This window comes from Colossoma macropomum, unplaced genomic scaffold (genome assembly GCF_904425465.1).
Source record: "Colossoma macropomum unplaced genomic scaffold, Colossoma_macropomum, whole genome shotgun sequence".
NCBI classification, from domain to species: Eukaryota; Metazoa; Chordata; class Actinopteri; order Characiformes; family Serrasalmidae; genus Colossoma; species Colossoma macropomum.
In genome coordinates, this window is record NW_023494789.1 from 40734557 (window position 1) to 40749418 (window position 14862).

At 41.7% G+C, this 14862-nt stretch overlaps 1 protein-coding gene across 3 annotated transcripts in view; it reads right to left on the minus strand.

The window, feature by feature from the left end:
• sema3fa (sema domain, immunoglobulin domain (Ig), short basic domain, secreted, (semaphorin) 3Fa) overlaps positions 1–14862 on the minus strand; it is a 79138-nt gene that overhangs the window by 28824 nt on the left and 35452 nt on the right. Inside the window, exon 1 of one of the 3 annotated variants that reach the window (XM_036571328.1) lies at positions 11908–12463. The exons of the other annotated variants lie outside the window; for them this stretch is intronic. The gene's annotated coding sequence lies outside the window, so the exon portion shown is untranslated. Of the gene's footprint in view, positions 1–11907; positions 12464–14862 lie in introns of those variants that run through there. 3 annotated transcript variants of the gene reach the window in all.

Consider the following 14862-nt stretch of genomic DNA (forward strand, 5'->3'; position numbering starts at 1 on the left):
AATGTTTCCCAGTTTAGCGTATTTGTTGAGGTCATCACATCATCATGTGCATCTTTATATAATGAGAATATGTCCTGAATGTAAGTATAATATATTTGTATTGTGTCTCATATGTTTTATATATATGTAAGTAGCTGAATGTAATATCAATATGTCCCATGTATTTTACATATATGTAAGTATATATTCATAATGTATGTTTGTATAACAACTGCAGTTTTTGACATCATTTGGACCAACAGAAACAGCCCAGAATTACTTGGAAAAACGTCTGGTTCCATTGACTTACATTAAAAGTAAAAAAGGTTTTTTCCTTCTCTTGTGAAGTTACCAATTTGAAGATATGAGGTTTTGTTCCGACAACAGTGACAAATACATTATGTATTTTACATTATGTAAACATTCTCATCACAAATGAATCAACAGAATTGGTCCACAATTAAAACAAAATACATTTACATTCACTTACACTGAACCACAACCAAATAAATAAATACATTTTTAATTATTTCAGCTTTAAAAATGTTGTTGTCAGGACTGTTTTGTTGGTTTTGATGCCACAGGTTACTCCTGTTTTTCTCAATGAGGACGGTGTACAAAAACAAACACACATCAGTCACCTCTCTGTGGCACTGCTATGCCAGCTGAATGTAGGCTGCAGTTCAGAGGGTTCAGAGGGAAGCCTGCGTGGATGACCACGCTGGACTGCAACTTATCTGCTACCACAACAAGGTGCGGGGAGGAGGAGGGAGGGGAGGAGGGTGTACAAAGAAAGCTTCAGAGAATGGAATGCTACAGCTCATGTTACTGTAACCCAACATCATCCAGCTTCTTCTCTAGGAAGGAGAATGTGAACCTGATAAGGCAACCCTGAGCGCGGGCTCAGGAGCATGGAGCTACCGGGTGACACAAGTTTTCAATTCCGGGAAGGAATCCCATCGATTCCTAGCAGAGACCAATCGCACCGTTGGGCTGGAGGCCAGCCAGGCCAGTCTGAGCCCATCCAGACGCTCCGGAGAAATCGAGCCAAGCACGATCGTACATAAATGCAACAGTTCTCCCTCTCTGAAATAAATCTGTACTTACAATGGGCCATGTTGAGAATGTTTCCATGTGCCAAATGTGCTCTGCATGCCAATCTCTGGCACCACTGACAAATCCCTGGTTATTTTATTTGTAATGTGTACGATGAATACCGGTGCGCGGTGCATGAATTATTCATTAGTTCCCATGTCAGACAAATGGCTAGCATTATCCCACATATGCAACCTAATTGCTGCCATGAATGTATAAGGCATTATGGTCAGCTATTGTTATTGATGCTCACTGTGGCTTCCTGAGACACTGATATGTAACAGCAGCTGCTGTCCCCTGCATATTTGCTCCTGAGGACACTGAGGAGTATCTGCTGAAAGGGTATATATGCAGCACCAGACACAAGTTTGGACTTGAAACAAAGTGAGTTTTTTTGCACTCTTAAAGACATTTTGACCTAAAGACTTTTTAAAATGATGTATCTTTTATTAAATGACCCCCAACAAGCTCTTTTCAGCCACCAACAAGTGCTCAGCACAGGTAGGAGCTTCTTCAAGCCTTGGAAAATCATCTCATTAAAGGATAATTCCAACGATTTTCCAAAATGCTTGCAAAATTTAATTATTAAGATGTAAACAAAGTCATTCAGAGTGGTTTGGTGTGAAATGCTCCATTCTAGAGAAACTCACAGTCAGAACTGCTCACAGTGGTGGTGATAGGAACCAGACGTCTGAAGAGTTTAATGCCTCTAAAAGCTCCCTGCCAGAAAGATATGACATGAAGTTGAAATAAATACGCTGTCTGATGCCTGAGGCAGATTTCTGATAGTGTTGAGAAGGTTTTGTCATAGAACATATTTTTAGAAAGACCACTATTTTATCATCATCAACATTACATACTAAAAAAAGACACTGTAGATTCACTGGTGGTTTTTGATAGTAAATAAAACGTTCTGTAGACATTACAACCCCTAGTTCCTATCACCACCACTGTAAAGAAATCAGAGATGCTAAATTTCTTACAATAAACCATTTCACATCAAACCTCTCGAACATTGAATTATGCAGAAATTTTGACAATTTGTTGGAATTGCCCTTTAACACTTCTTAATTATTATCCTAAAATGTATGAAATAATAAAAATAAGCAAAATCCTTTCAGACAGTCACGGTACTGCAGGATATTATGTGCAAGTTTGGTAGAGAAGCAGGTCAATATAGTAAGAAAATGACAAGAAAAGAGCTTTAACGTCTACCTAAGCCATAGAGACACTTGTTTGGCAGGTGGGCAGGTGGAGAAATACTGCTTCACACATACAGACTGAACCACACATCGTCCGTAACCTGATCAAGGGCGTCAGGGTTGGAGGAAGACAGTGAGGCGCATTCACACAGGCTAATGTAACGCAGAGGATCTTCTCTTCTCTTTAACACTCTCCTGCAGGCACGCCACACGCCAGCCAGCTGAGCTCACACAGAGACAACATCCATCACCACGCATACACAACACAGCCACGTCCACCCCTGCATGCCTCAGCGCCTGGCGCCTCTGACCCTTAAAGCAACAGTTAATTCAATAGAAAATCCAATTTATCACCCCCCTCCATCATAATAATGTAGCGGATCAGCCAAGACAGGATTGGTGTCTGAAATTTGTTTCTGCAGTTATGAGGCTGATAAACTAGGCATAAGTCTTAGGCCATCTGAGAAAATGATATGTATCAACATTTATATGAGCAGTTAGCATGTATTTATGTGGAACCAAATATAGTAGAATAAATACAAATAAGCTTATAAACAGTATTTACAGTTACCACCCAAAACCTTTATCTAATCAATCTTTCATTAAATTAAATCAGGCGCTGCTGATGGAATCAAACAAATCCATGCAATGGTTGGAGTGAAGCAAGAAGTGTGGAAGCAAACCTGTGGGCCAGGTCCAACCCCTGAAAACAAGCCCATAGCATTATCCCTCCTCTACCAAACTTTACACTTGGCACAATGCAGTCAGGCAGGTAATGTTCTCTATAGTATATTTATTTGTATTTATTCTAATGTCATCATGCTATAATGTGGCGAAATACGGCAGTATAGACATACATTAACCTGATACACTAACGTGCTGACGCACACTCTGCTCGCTCTCCTTCTGGGTGAACATTATGCAAATGAACTGAGCGGTGACCAATCAGATGTCTATATGTGGCACTGTAATTAGTTGTGTCACACCCATAGCTAAGCTGCATGCTAAGATTCAGCACATAAATGTGCACCGAATGGGAGACAGAATAGTTACAACACATTCAAACCGCAGCAAATTATTACTTTAGTCAGAAATTTTTTACTTTAAAAATATTCTGGAAAGAAAAAAATCTTCTCGAAGTGGTCACTAAGTCTAGATCACAAGCTTTTTTTCTGTGTGGACCAATCAGATCAAAAGCATTCAGTCATGGTTGCAGTTGCTCAGGATTGCTGAACCATATGATTTCACAGATCAAAAAAAAAACAACATAAACAAAAAGCAGCTGTATAGATTAGCTTGTTTTGCTACCACACTTGCTAGTTAATAGTGGATTACTTTCTTAAAGGGAAATGGAGCTTTCAGCCTGAAACGATAGCTAGGTAACACAGCTGACCGACAGTTACGACGCTACTGTTGCTTAGCAAAAGAGAGACGCACAGAAAGAAGGAGCACTAAAAAATGCCCCCAAGAAAAAAAGACCCCCTGTAAAAGCATTTTACTGACACGTCGCTAAAACAGCCAACAGTTGGTGAGGTGGGCAGTTTGGCTTGCTGTGGTGAAAATTAAAGCTTCAAGTTTAACATTGCGCTGCATTTTGAAAAACAATCACACCCAGGTCTTTACTACATTCAGTCCTGAAATCTGGGGGTGCTGAGGGGGGCTGCATCCCTGTGTGGTAACTGGTGCGGTATTAACTTCCAGTACTTGTTAGCTGCAATAGTCTTGTTGGTCAAACCGTGGTCGGCCACTGGCTGAAAACACAGCACTAAACCCTCCAAGGTCAATTTTTCAATTTGACGCTAAAAGTGGCTGAACTCACCCACCTTGACTCATGGTTTCTCAAGGCCTGTCAAGGGGAAATCAGGCCACTGGAGGGAAAAAGCCTGAACTGCCTGCACCACCATCATCAAAACATGATATGTAAACAGACCCATAATGAAACACTGTCAAAATAGAATAATTACAGTCTAAACTTACATTTACGCTCTGCTTATGTTTCATGGTTTATAGAGCAATAGTGATAATTCGTGTAATTTTGCTTTGGAACGCACTCAAAATCTAGCAACAGTCTCAAAATACATGCCGGTTATTACTTTTCTTGGCAAAGCTGCAGCATAAGCCAAGAATTTTTTCCTCTATAACCATAAAGATATGATCTAGGCATGCTTAAAACAGTGCTAAATTCGAAGGCTTTAACAAAATACCAAGTTTCAATTTCTAGCGCCTGGTTTTGGTTCCGCTGCACAAAGTTGGTGAATGAAACATATTTGACCGTACTGTGTTTCATGCTGGACTTAATTCAGGACAAACACTACTTGGAGGAAATAACCAGAAGCCAAACAGAGAGCCTGAGAGAGAAGCTGTGAGAGAATAGACTTCAATAGATTATGTGCAGCTATGGCCAGCACATGACAGCACTATCAGAATAGAAGATCTCACACATGGAGAGCTTTAAAGGGGGCGGCAGACAACACAAAACCCCCTTTTACCTGTGTGGGCATTCCAGGGCGCATAGTTCAAATTCTGCCTCTCTCTCATTTCAGCGTGCCAATTAAACACAAGGAGAGATCCAGCCTGTTCTAGCAAGTCCTGTGCCATGAGTGTGTCATTACCTGAGCTAATAAACTCAATGGAGCATATTTTTGATTGGAAAGATGTTTCTGAAAGGCCTTTGAAATGTCATGTGTGTGTGTATATATATGAACTGAAGTGGATTTTGTCCCCCTTTGCTGCAGTAACAGCCTCTACTCTTCTGGGAAGGCTTTACACTACACTTTGGAACATTGCAGTGAGGATTTGATTGTATTCTGCTGCAAGGGCAATCGTGAGGTCATGTACTGATGCTGGACGATTAGTTCTAGATCTCTCCATTTCATCCGAAAGGTATTGGATGAAGGTCCATCACTCCCGCCCTTTGCCTAGGGGGCCTTATATCCCTCTAGCTGATGCCTGGCATTGAGCATTTTGACTTTAGACTCGTGTGGCTTTATCGTTCTGTTTTAAAGCATTCGGTTATGAAAAGGTACAAATAGGCACTTTTCACCTGGAAAAACCTATTTAAGGTTAACAATAGGCCTTAAACCACTGTTGTACCTTTAAGGGCACATTTACATTGTTTGTACCTTGATGAACGAAAACTGTACCTGCACAAAACCTTTATTTCTAACAGTGAAATGCACATTGCACACCTCAAAATACAGAATGTGCTGCTATTAACAAAAAGTTTTCACAGATGTCTAGAACACTAACCTTGTTTTATGATTGTATTGATGACTGGGCGAGCACTCGACTACTTTTTTGAATGGCCAGTGTCAATGTGTGCAAGAGCAAATATGGGGTGCTGAATGGTAACAAGAAAATATGGGGTGTTGAAAAAGAAGCAAGACAAGTTGATATTTTTTATGATAGAAGAATAAAGTTTGGTGCCAGATTTCTCCTTGATGCGTTCAGTCATTGCATGTATTGTCAAATTCCATTATCAGCACACTGATTCACTGAGCCAAATCACACACTGGACAAGAAGAACAATTGATACCAGCCTTCCATGAAGAGAAGTTTGGAAAATGATTAAACAAACACATTGACATACGTAAAATCACAGACTATCGTATTAATATTCAAGTCAAAGTTTATTTATATAGCGCTTTTTACAACAGGTGTTGTCACAAAGCAACTTTACAGAAAAATACGGGTCTGAACCCCCATGAGCGTCACCTGTGGCAACAGTGGCAAGGAAAAACTCCCTAAGAGCAAGAGGAAGAAACCTTGGAAAGAACCAAGACTCAAAAGGGGAACCCATCCTCCTCTGGTCGACACTGGATATTCTTTGTATTTGTTGTGAAATGATGTTTTTTTCTGAGCAATTAAATGTTTACTGACCAGATACACAGCTTTTTTTTCTTTTTTCAAGGGCCTAAAATGTTTGCACAGTACAATGATGAGAAAAGCTTGGAATCCTGATAATGAGGCAGCATTACAAACAAGACACAGGCGCATGTGGTAACAAGGGGGCAGGGCTAGATTAAAACAACAGAGACAAGACTTGGGCAGAGAAGAAAAGGGACAGGATCTGAGTGGGATGAATTGTGACAGATATTAATAACTGCATTTTCCCATTTATCAGCGAAAAATTAGTATTTACTCACTGGGTTATTCCATAAGGACTCTTATTGTGAAGGCAAGGCTAGCTCGCTGGCTTTGTTCTATTAGATTTGGAAGTACTAGTCAGTCAAACGCTGTTGGCTGTTGGACAAGACCTTCTTTGTGTATGGCGTTGTTGTAGCAAACTACGGCCCTTTAACAAAGCACAATGACTTGTGCCTCAACTATGCCTTCTTTAATAGTGGTAAACGATACAATGACATTTGCTAATATATCTTCCACCCCTAGTCTGTAGTATCTGTCCAGTACTGTCACCAAGAAATTGAGGCCACAGGTGGGCCTAACTTCTCTAGGTAAGTTTTTGAAGTTTGTGATTGATGGGGGATTCTCAGAGGAAGGCCAGGACGTCTGGAGGACATCAGGGCATCAGGGCCATCCTCATAAGTCTGCAGTGACAGGTCTGTGCTTAACCTCTCCAACAAAACCTTCAGCTGGCCAGGCTAAATAATCACCACAAGATTAAGTCTTATCTCTGGGACTCCGAGCGCTGTCACTCCACCAGCTGAGTGACAGAGAGAGAGAGTGACAGAGAGAGAGAGAGAGAGAGAGAGAGAGAAAGAAAGAGAGGGAGAGAAAGAGTAAGAGTGAAAGTCCTATCTTTGGCTTCCGTGTGAATCTGTTTTCTCACCTTCAAACTCAGCAGCCCATATGAAACATTGATTTTAGCAGGCTTCATCTTCAACAGAGGATTACCACCATCGTCTTTATCTCTGCCTGATTTCCCCGCATGACAGGAGGGGATGATTAAAGCTGAGGAATTTAATCAAACAAGCCAGATAAAATGTCTTTTTTTTCTCTCTCCTATGTCCATCAAAGCTTGCGGAGGATAACTAAGTGTGGAGCAAAGGGAATAGTTAAGCAGACACGAAACATCTGCAGCTCACAAGTTATGAAAGTGAGCTTAATTTTTCATTTGCTTACACTGATGTCTTCAGTGACTCATCACAGTAACACATGCATCCACCCAGCTACTGTTTTAACCAAGCAGGCCTGTGTATGTGCGACAGTGCTGTTCCTGCTGGCCAGCTTTGATGACAAGAAATACACACTCATCACAGCTCGAAATCTCTGCGGGAGGAAGATGGACCCTCAGTCAGTCAGATAATAAAGACACATACACATGTATGTTCACACAAACAAAAAGCTTGATGGACGTGTGACTGTGATGTCTCAATATTAGCATCAGTATATAAAGTACTGTGCACACTGTTTAAAACCATTTTACCATTTTTATATCATTAGAATAAATTTAAATCATTGCGAATCACGCTTCTCTATCTGGCAGTCTGATGGACGAGTCTGGGTTTGGCGAATGCCAGGAGAACCTTACCTGCCTGACTGCATTGTGCCAACTGTAAAGTTTGGTAGAGGAGGGATAATGATATGGGGCTGTTTTTCAGGGGTTGGCCCTATCACCAGGAAATTGAGTTCGATCCACAGTGATGCTACAGCCATCCATGGCTGGGAGTCCAAGAGATCATGATAGGTCTCGCTCTCTCTGGGAGGGTAGGATGGTCCTCCCTCCCCAGCACAAAGCTAGCCAGTGCAAGCATCTGTTAGCTGACATAACAGAATTGGAGGTTAGTGTTCTCCTCCAAGTGTGTTCAGCTGTCCAATGACACTGCATTAGCAGCAGTTTGATAAGATGCGGTGGCTGGCTCCCATGACTCAAAAGAAGCTTGTGTTTGCCTTCGCCCTCCTAGAACAGGGAGAAAATAAATGGCCAAATAAATAAGCATAAATACATTAAGAAAAAGTAACAAGAATTTCTTGTTTTTAAAAAAGTAGCTGATATTTGAAGGTTGGTTCCAAATTTCTCCTGCCCAGCCATCGCATAGATCTCGTGTGTTCGGCAAACATGTGTTGTTATGGCTCTGAGCATTACAAGCTCATTTACAATCAGATCATGTGTTTCTATATAAAGTGTGCCATCGCTGCCTGAAATGCATGTGAGAGGCATTTTTTCTAATGTGGTCCCCACAAACTGCGCAATCCAGGACTTTCTACAACCAAACAGAGGTGCAAATCAGAAGCTATCAACACCTCTGTCGAGTTTTTGGTTTGCCAGTTCAGAATCGGCACACTCAAAATATTGATTCGCTCTGTTGTTAGATTTAAACAGTTTTCTCTTGCTGATATTACTGTATTGTTCAGTCATGGTGCTTTATTTTACCGCCTGTTGTTGGCCACAGCCACCCCATACAAAGCAGAGCATTTCTCTTTCTTACAGCTTGTTCGCTGATTTAGCTCATGTGTCTCTGCTCATCCTGCCCACACATACCCCTACAGGGTGGTTCCTAGCCCCACCCGCTCAAATAAGAGTTTTATAAGAGTAGCAAAATAAACCCACTGAATAATTGCCATAGAACAAATAACCTAGAATTAACATGCAAACATTTCCTGAACAGGCTATCACATGCATATAAGTCAGTGAACCTACACTTGCTTCAAGCAATACAAGTAATACAGACATTTGACGTCTTCATGAAAGTGTTAGCATAGGTATTTGCTAAGTGGCCTCTTTATCAGCATCGCTCAGTCTATCACTCTTTGCCTATCATTTTTGTACTTGACTGGGAAAGTGAAGTGTTGTAACTTTGCCTTGTCCAGCTAAAGTTTGCTCTCTCCACTCGCCATTTCATACAACGTGGCTAATCAACCATCCACAGCAGACAAGGCCGAAATTAGCTTCTTATTTGCCAGCTTCTTATTCATATTTTCCTTAGGTGCCAGAATGTAACTGCAGTTTTGTTCACGGGAAGCTAACCAAAGCAGTTTTTCCAGTTCTGAGAGCTGTGCACTGTTTTTTGATATTGATGGTTATTACTTTTAGGAATATAATAGACTCTGTTATGCAGAACTTTAGAAACCATTCCTAGTATCTAACTTAATCTTACTATATTTGATTCATGTCATGTGTTGTCTTGCGACCCCCTTTCGAAAAAAAATACACCCTTATTGGTCACAGGTACTTGCTGTAAGTGTACAAGAACCTGCCTTCATGATGAGGCATGAAGAAGACACGAGATTGAGGCCGAAACGAGGAAAAGTGACAGAGAAGAATGATGCATTAAAAGACTGGCAGTGCAGCAGTGAAAGCGAGAAAGAGCAAAAAGAGAGAAAGAAGCGTGTGAACGAGCACATTGGCAGCCGTTCCTCCTCAGGGAGAGAAAAAGCCGCTGTTTGCTTTGGATCACAGCTTCAGGGAGTGCGGGGGGTCAAAGTTCACACATACACACATACATAGACTCTATCTTAAGCAAATCCATGATCACGCATTACCCTGACCCCTCCCGTCCTACACGGAATAATTTCAACCCTCAGAAAAACATGACACTGCCTTCAAAACCAGAGCCAGATCAGGAACAGCCTTTGAAAAGAGACAAATGTTCTCCAACATGGCAGTGATTAGCTCCAGCTCCATTTGGTCCACTGACCCAAAGTGGTCCCGAGTCCTTGTTCACCTTAAAGAAACTTATTGAACTTGCCAAGCTGTGTTGTCACAAGATCAGCTCCAATAATAAGCTCCGGTGACGTGTGTTTACTTTGAATTAAGGTTTCATATGGTACCATTTTCAGCCAGTGAGCTACAGCTTCTGCCCTTAGACTCCTGCTCTATTTCATATTTAACGCAGCCAAGAACAACAGCTTAATTTCTCTCCTCATATAGTCGAATATATTAAATAAATCAAGTGTGGTGAAGGAATGAATATACGTGAAGTGCTAAGCAAACTTAGCCACTGAAGAACAGCATTAAATAACTTTTCAATGGACTCTCTGACCACTTTATTAGGTACAACGACTATGCGTCTATACTCATTGACCATTTTATCAGATCCACCATATATATCTCTGTGCAAAAGCCAGAGACCACCCTTCATTTCCTTAATTTCCAGTCAGAATGTCTATTATATAGGAGATATTTCTAAGGAGATTAAATAAAAAAAACCTACTTGCACAAAGAAGAGGAAAGTCAAAGGAAAATGAGTGGAGATTCTCCAAACAGGTCAAAAATGTATTAAAAGCTACAGAGAAAATGGGACTCCTAACAATTGCGCAAGACCTAGACCACCAAAACGGTAATTAACAGTATCTAAAGCTTTCATCTTTGAGAGAGAGGGGAAAATCAAGCTGCTTCAGATCTGAAAACATCCACAGGTGTTTCTGTCCATCCTTCCACTGTGAGAAGACGACTCAGCGCTATGGGTCTGAAAGGATGTGCAGTTGTCAAGAAGAACTCATTTGAGAAAAGGAGACAGAAAAAAAGAATAAATCAAACAAAAAAGCAAGCTGATGCCTTCAGATCAATGGATTGTCCACCCCAGAGTCCAGATTTCTGAATGTGTTTGGATTACTTGGATCATGAGAAGCAGAAAATGCAAAACCAACTTCTAAGACTGAACTTTGGAAAAGTGGAAAAATGTCTATGCAGATTTCTTTGAAGAACTGAAAGCAAAGGAACGGAAGCTGTAATGAAAGCAAAGAGTGGACACACTAAAAAAGTGAAAAAGTAGTGGTCTTTTGGGGGTCCTGACCACAGATGGAGTAAAAGTGGACTAACAAATTATGCAGAGAAACAGATGGACTACAATCTAAATGCACCTGTACCCTAAGTGGGCCTGATAAAATGGACAATGAGTGTAGACACAAGATAGATATTGCTAGTTATTCCTAATAAAGTGCCTAATAAGTGGAAAGATCTTAATTGCATTCTTTGAATCAGCGGCTGAGTTTGCACTCCATTCTTTAAAGAACAGTCCATTAAAAGGTTCTTCATGGCAGGGGTTCTCAAGCTAGACCTCAGGGTCCCTCAGATGGTCCACACCCTTATGTGTAGATAGCTGGGACTGAGCAAAAGTGTTGACCATCTGTGCACTAGTGTGAGAACAACTTCTTGAAGGAACCAACTGGGGTTCTTCTGTGATTGCTCCAAATCACAACTCCAATCCTTAAAGAACAGTCCATTAAAAGGTTCTTCATGGCAGGGGTTCTCGAACTAGACTTCAAGTTCCCTCAGATGGCCCACATCCTTCTGTGTTGGTTGCTGGGACTGAGCAATAAGTGTTGACCATCTGTGCACTAGTGTGAGAACAACTTCTTGAAGGAACCAACTGGGGTTCTTCTGTGATTGCTCCAAATCACCACTTTGGTGGCTTTTTTAAGAATCTTTGTCAAAGCCAGACAGGCAAATCTGTAGGGCTTCAGGTATTTGTAATGGCTGGGATAAAGCAGAGATGATTTGTATGCTGAGTAGTTTGCCTTAATCTACACAATCCTTACAGATGAACTTCTCTCACCCAAAGTTCTGCTTAAAACCCACCTGTATAAATCTCAAACATGGCCATAAATATGCACTCCAAGATATGAGCAGAAGTACCGGCTGATTTACAAATATCTGACGTCACTTTTTCTTGATTTTCTCATGGCCCTTTGTCCTCTCCACCCTTCGTTTCATCCCTCATCTCCTCACCTTATGCAAGGCTTCACGCCTTTCACAACACACTCTCTCTTCTTTTTTCTCTAGGCACGCAATGCGGCCCATCCCCATCAGTTAATGCGCCGTTTCCAGACACATCCGAGCGTCTGCTGCTTTTTCTTTCCTCGCTGTCACCCGATTTCAACACAGCTATGGCTCAGTTTAAATCAGGGTGTCAACAAGCGCAGATGAGATAAGCATAACGCTTCCTATTTCAGGTTATCGGCTCTCATTATCTTCCACCGGCAGGCTGGGAGCGGTCGAAGGTTTCAGCGAGCATTCCGCCAAGAAATCGACATCTCTCATCTGCTTGTGCTCTTCCTTCTAATCTTGCGATCATTTGTCCTCGTTAAAAACTCAGGGAGACTCCAGGAAACTCCATCCTCCCCTCATTTTGAGCCATCATGGCTGTTATAAAAAAAGAATCTTTAAAGGTTAACATTTGTTCTCAGCGTGGGCTGCTTTTTCTCTCCGATCCGGCACCGACCCAACTCCACATACCAGAAAGGAGATAGCATGTGATGTTGAGTTTTCTCACTCTTTCTCTTTCTCTTTCTCTCATCTCTTCCATCGTCTTGTTTTTTTCCTGGTAAAGTGGCCTGCAGCAGGTGAGAGTCTAAGTTGATGAGACGTGCAGGCGATAAAGCTGAGATTTCCTTTTTATCTTCTGATTTTAAAGGAAAAGTGTGGTGAAAAACCAAATGTACACAGTTTTCGCCTTATCCCAAATATAGTTGATCAGCCAAGACATGTTTGGTGTCTGAAGTAAGAACAGATAAAATTCTGCCTGCTACTACAGTGTCAGAAACCACATAAGTAAGACTACTTGAGATTTCTCAACAACTCGACAAACTCATGCAGTTTGCACAACGCAAATTCCATTGCTTGTTTGCAACATTAGCCCCATAGTTCCAGTGCAAAACTAGAGAAGCAGTAAAAATGTCTTTGCTGATCAACTACATTTGGGATTTGGAGAAAATCGTGAACATTTTCAACAAACTGCACTTTTATACGTGTCAAATTCAGTGCATATTTAAGAGAACCATACCCAGGGTGCCTTTTCAGTTCCTACTGAAAGCTAAAAGCAGATTTTGACAATGTTTCAAACATACTACAACTCATAGGCTGAAAAGCTAACTCTTAAAATATGCTGCTCATGAAAACCACTCATTTGCTTGGTCTTTAAGCACATGTACACTTATTTGTTCCTGTATTCAGTCTGCTTGATTGACTAGAAAGGCTGCACAATATATTTTTTGGTAATTGGTATCATGGTACTGTCTTTTGCAGTGCTGATAAAGATCCCACCTAACAGTGACAGATTCACTTTGGTCAAAGCTAATGCACTGTAACGGTGGAACTAGACACTCGTAGCAGAGACTTGAGTTCAAAACTTTAATATCAAAAGGGCAATCCAAACTCACAGTTGGTAAACACAAGCAAAAGTTCGAAAACCAGAGAATCAGAACAGGACAAAAGCGCAGGACTAGAATCGTGGTCACAAACAGAAAACAGGTCATACACAGAGTAGCAGAAAGTAGCACAGTGGAACCGCTCGGTACGCACGAGTGACGATACTTCGCAAACTAACTAACCTAAAGCCTGGGCTTATATACTAGACTAACAAACACATGAAACAATTAACAGGTGTGGGTGATCAGACGTCAGGCGATCTGGAACGGGGATAGGTGGATTTCTCAGAGTCCTGTGTCACGTGCTGCAGCGAGGGGCTCTGGGAAACATAGTCCTGAGCGGCAAGGTTGGCTATAGGCTCAGCCAGGTCTGAAGGAGGCGTGACATGCAAGCCAATCTCTAACCACACAAAATAGAAGATTTTAATATATTGCAACTTATATGCAGTGGGTTGCAACTGATCAATGGGAAAAAATGAATGCAAAGCTGTTGCCTGCTCTGCACACCATGACCGAGCCTTTCAGAGTGAGATATTGTCATTAGATTGAAAGAAAAGTTATTTAAGCCGCTTATTCTTCTGGGTCATGGGAGTGCTGGAGCCTATCCCAGCGGTCATTGGGCAGAAGGCAGGAAACACCCTGGACAGCTGGCCAGTCCATCGCAGGGCAGCTTTCACATAATTTTTTTTTATTCTTTTTCTGTTGATCAACTCAAACACTTGATAACAAAGCAAAGCAATTTAAACCATCTGTGATAATCCATCTCTGTTTGGTTTCAGGTTTCAAATTTAGCACTACCAATTGGGCCTGGTTGGGTCGAGTCTTAAAGTTGCGGGTATGGGTCAAGTTCGGACTTTAATTTCACGCTTGCGTGGACCTCTAAGCCCTACTGACCAGCATTGTTTACAATTTTCCCCTGAGAACGTGTGGAACTCACATAGTGTAAAGGTTTTTCATGATATGCTGTATAATGAGGAGCATTTCTGCACTGTATACCTGATGGTAAACCTATTTTACATATCTCAGAGGAAAATGGAGCTTGACAAATGCTTCTCATACACTGTATATCTTCTCATTTTGAATCAATAAGATGTGCCATTTCAAAACACCACCCTCACCCACAAACCACCCATCTCTCCCGGACGCTAATACTTAAGCTGATTAGCAAGACCAGGGTCAAAGGGTCTAGAGGGTTACCACAGCACACACACCTAGTGACAAAACTCAGCCCAGAAGCCCGCATGAATTGTATAGGTCAGGGTTGGGGGTGCTGTCCAAGCCCCTCCTGGATTCTCAATGCCCACCCCACTTGACCCCTGTCGACCAGGAACAAAGGAAAGGTCACCCCCTCCAAGGGAGTGGGCAGCCAAAGCACAGCATAGTCTGGCGGTCGAGCCTAACATCGCCTGACAGGCGAAAGACAAGCCTCTCTAAACAGCGGCTGGGTGCTGCTCTCTAAACTGGCCTGCTTGGGGCAATAAAAAGACATGACAGGCATGAGGGCATATAAGAAAGCCTCCTTGGTGTACGACAGTAG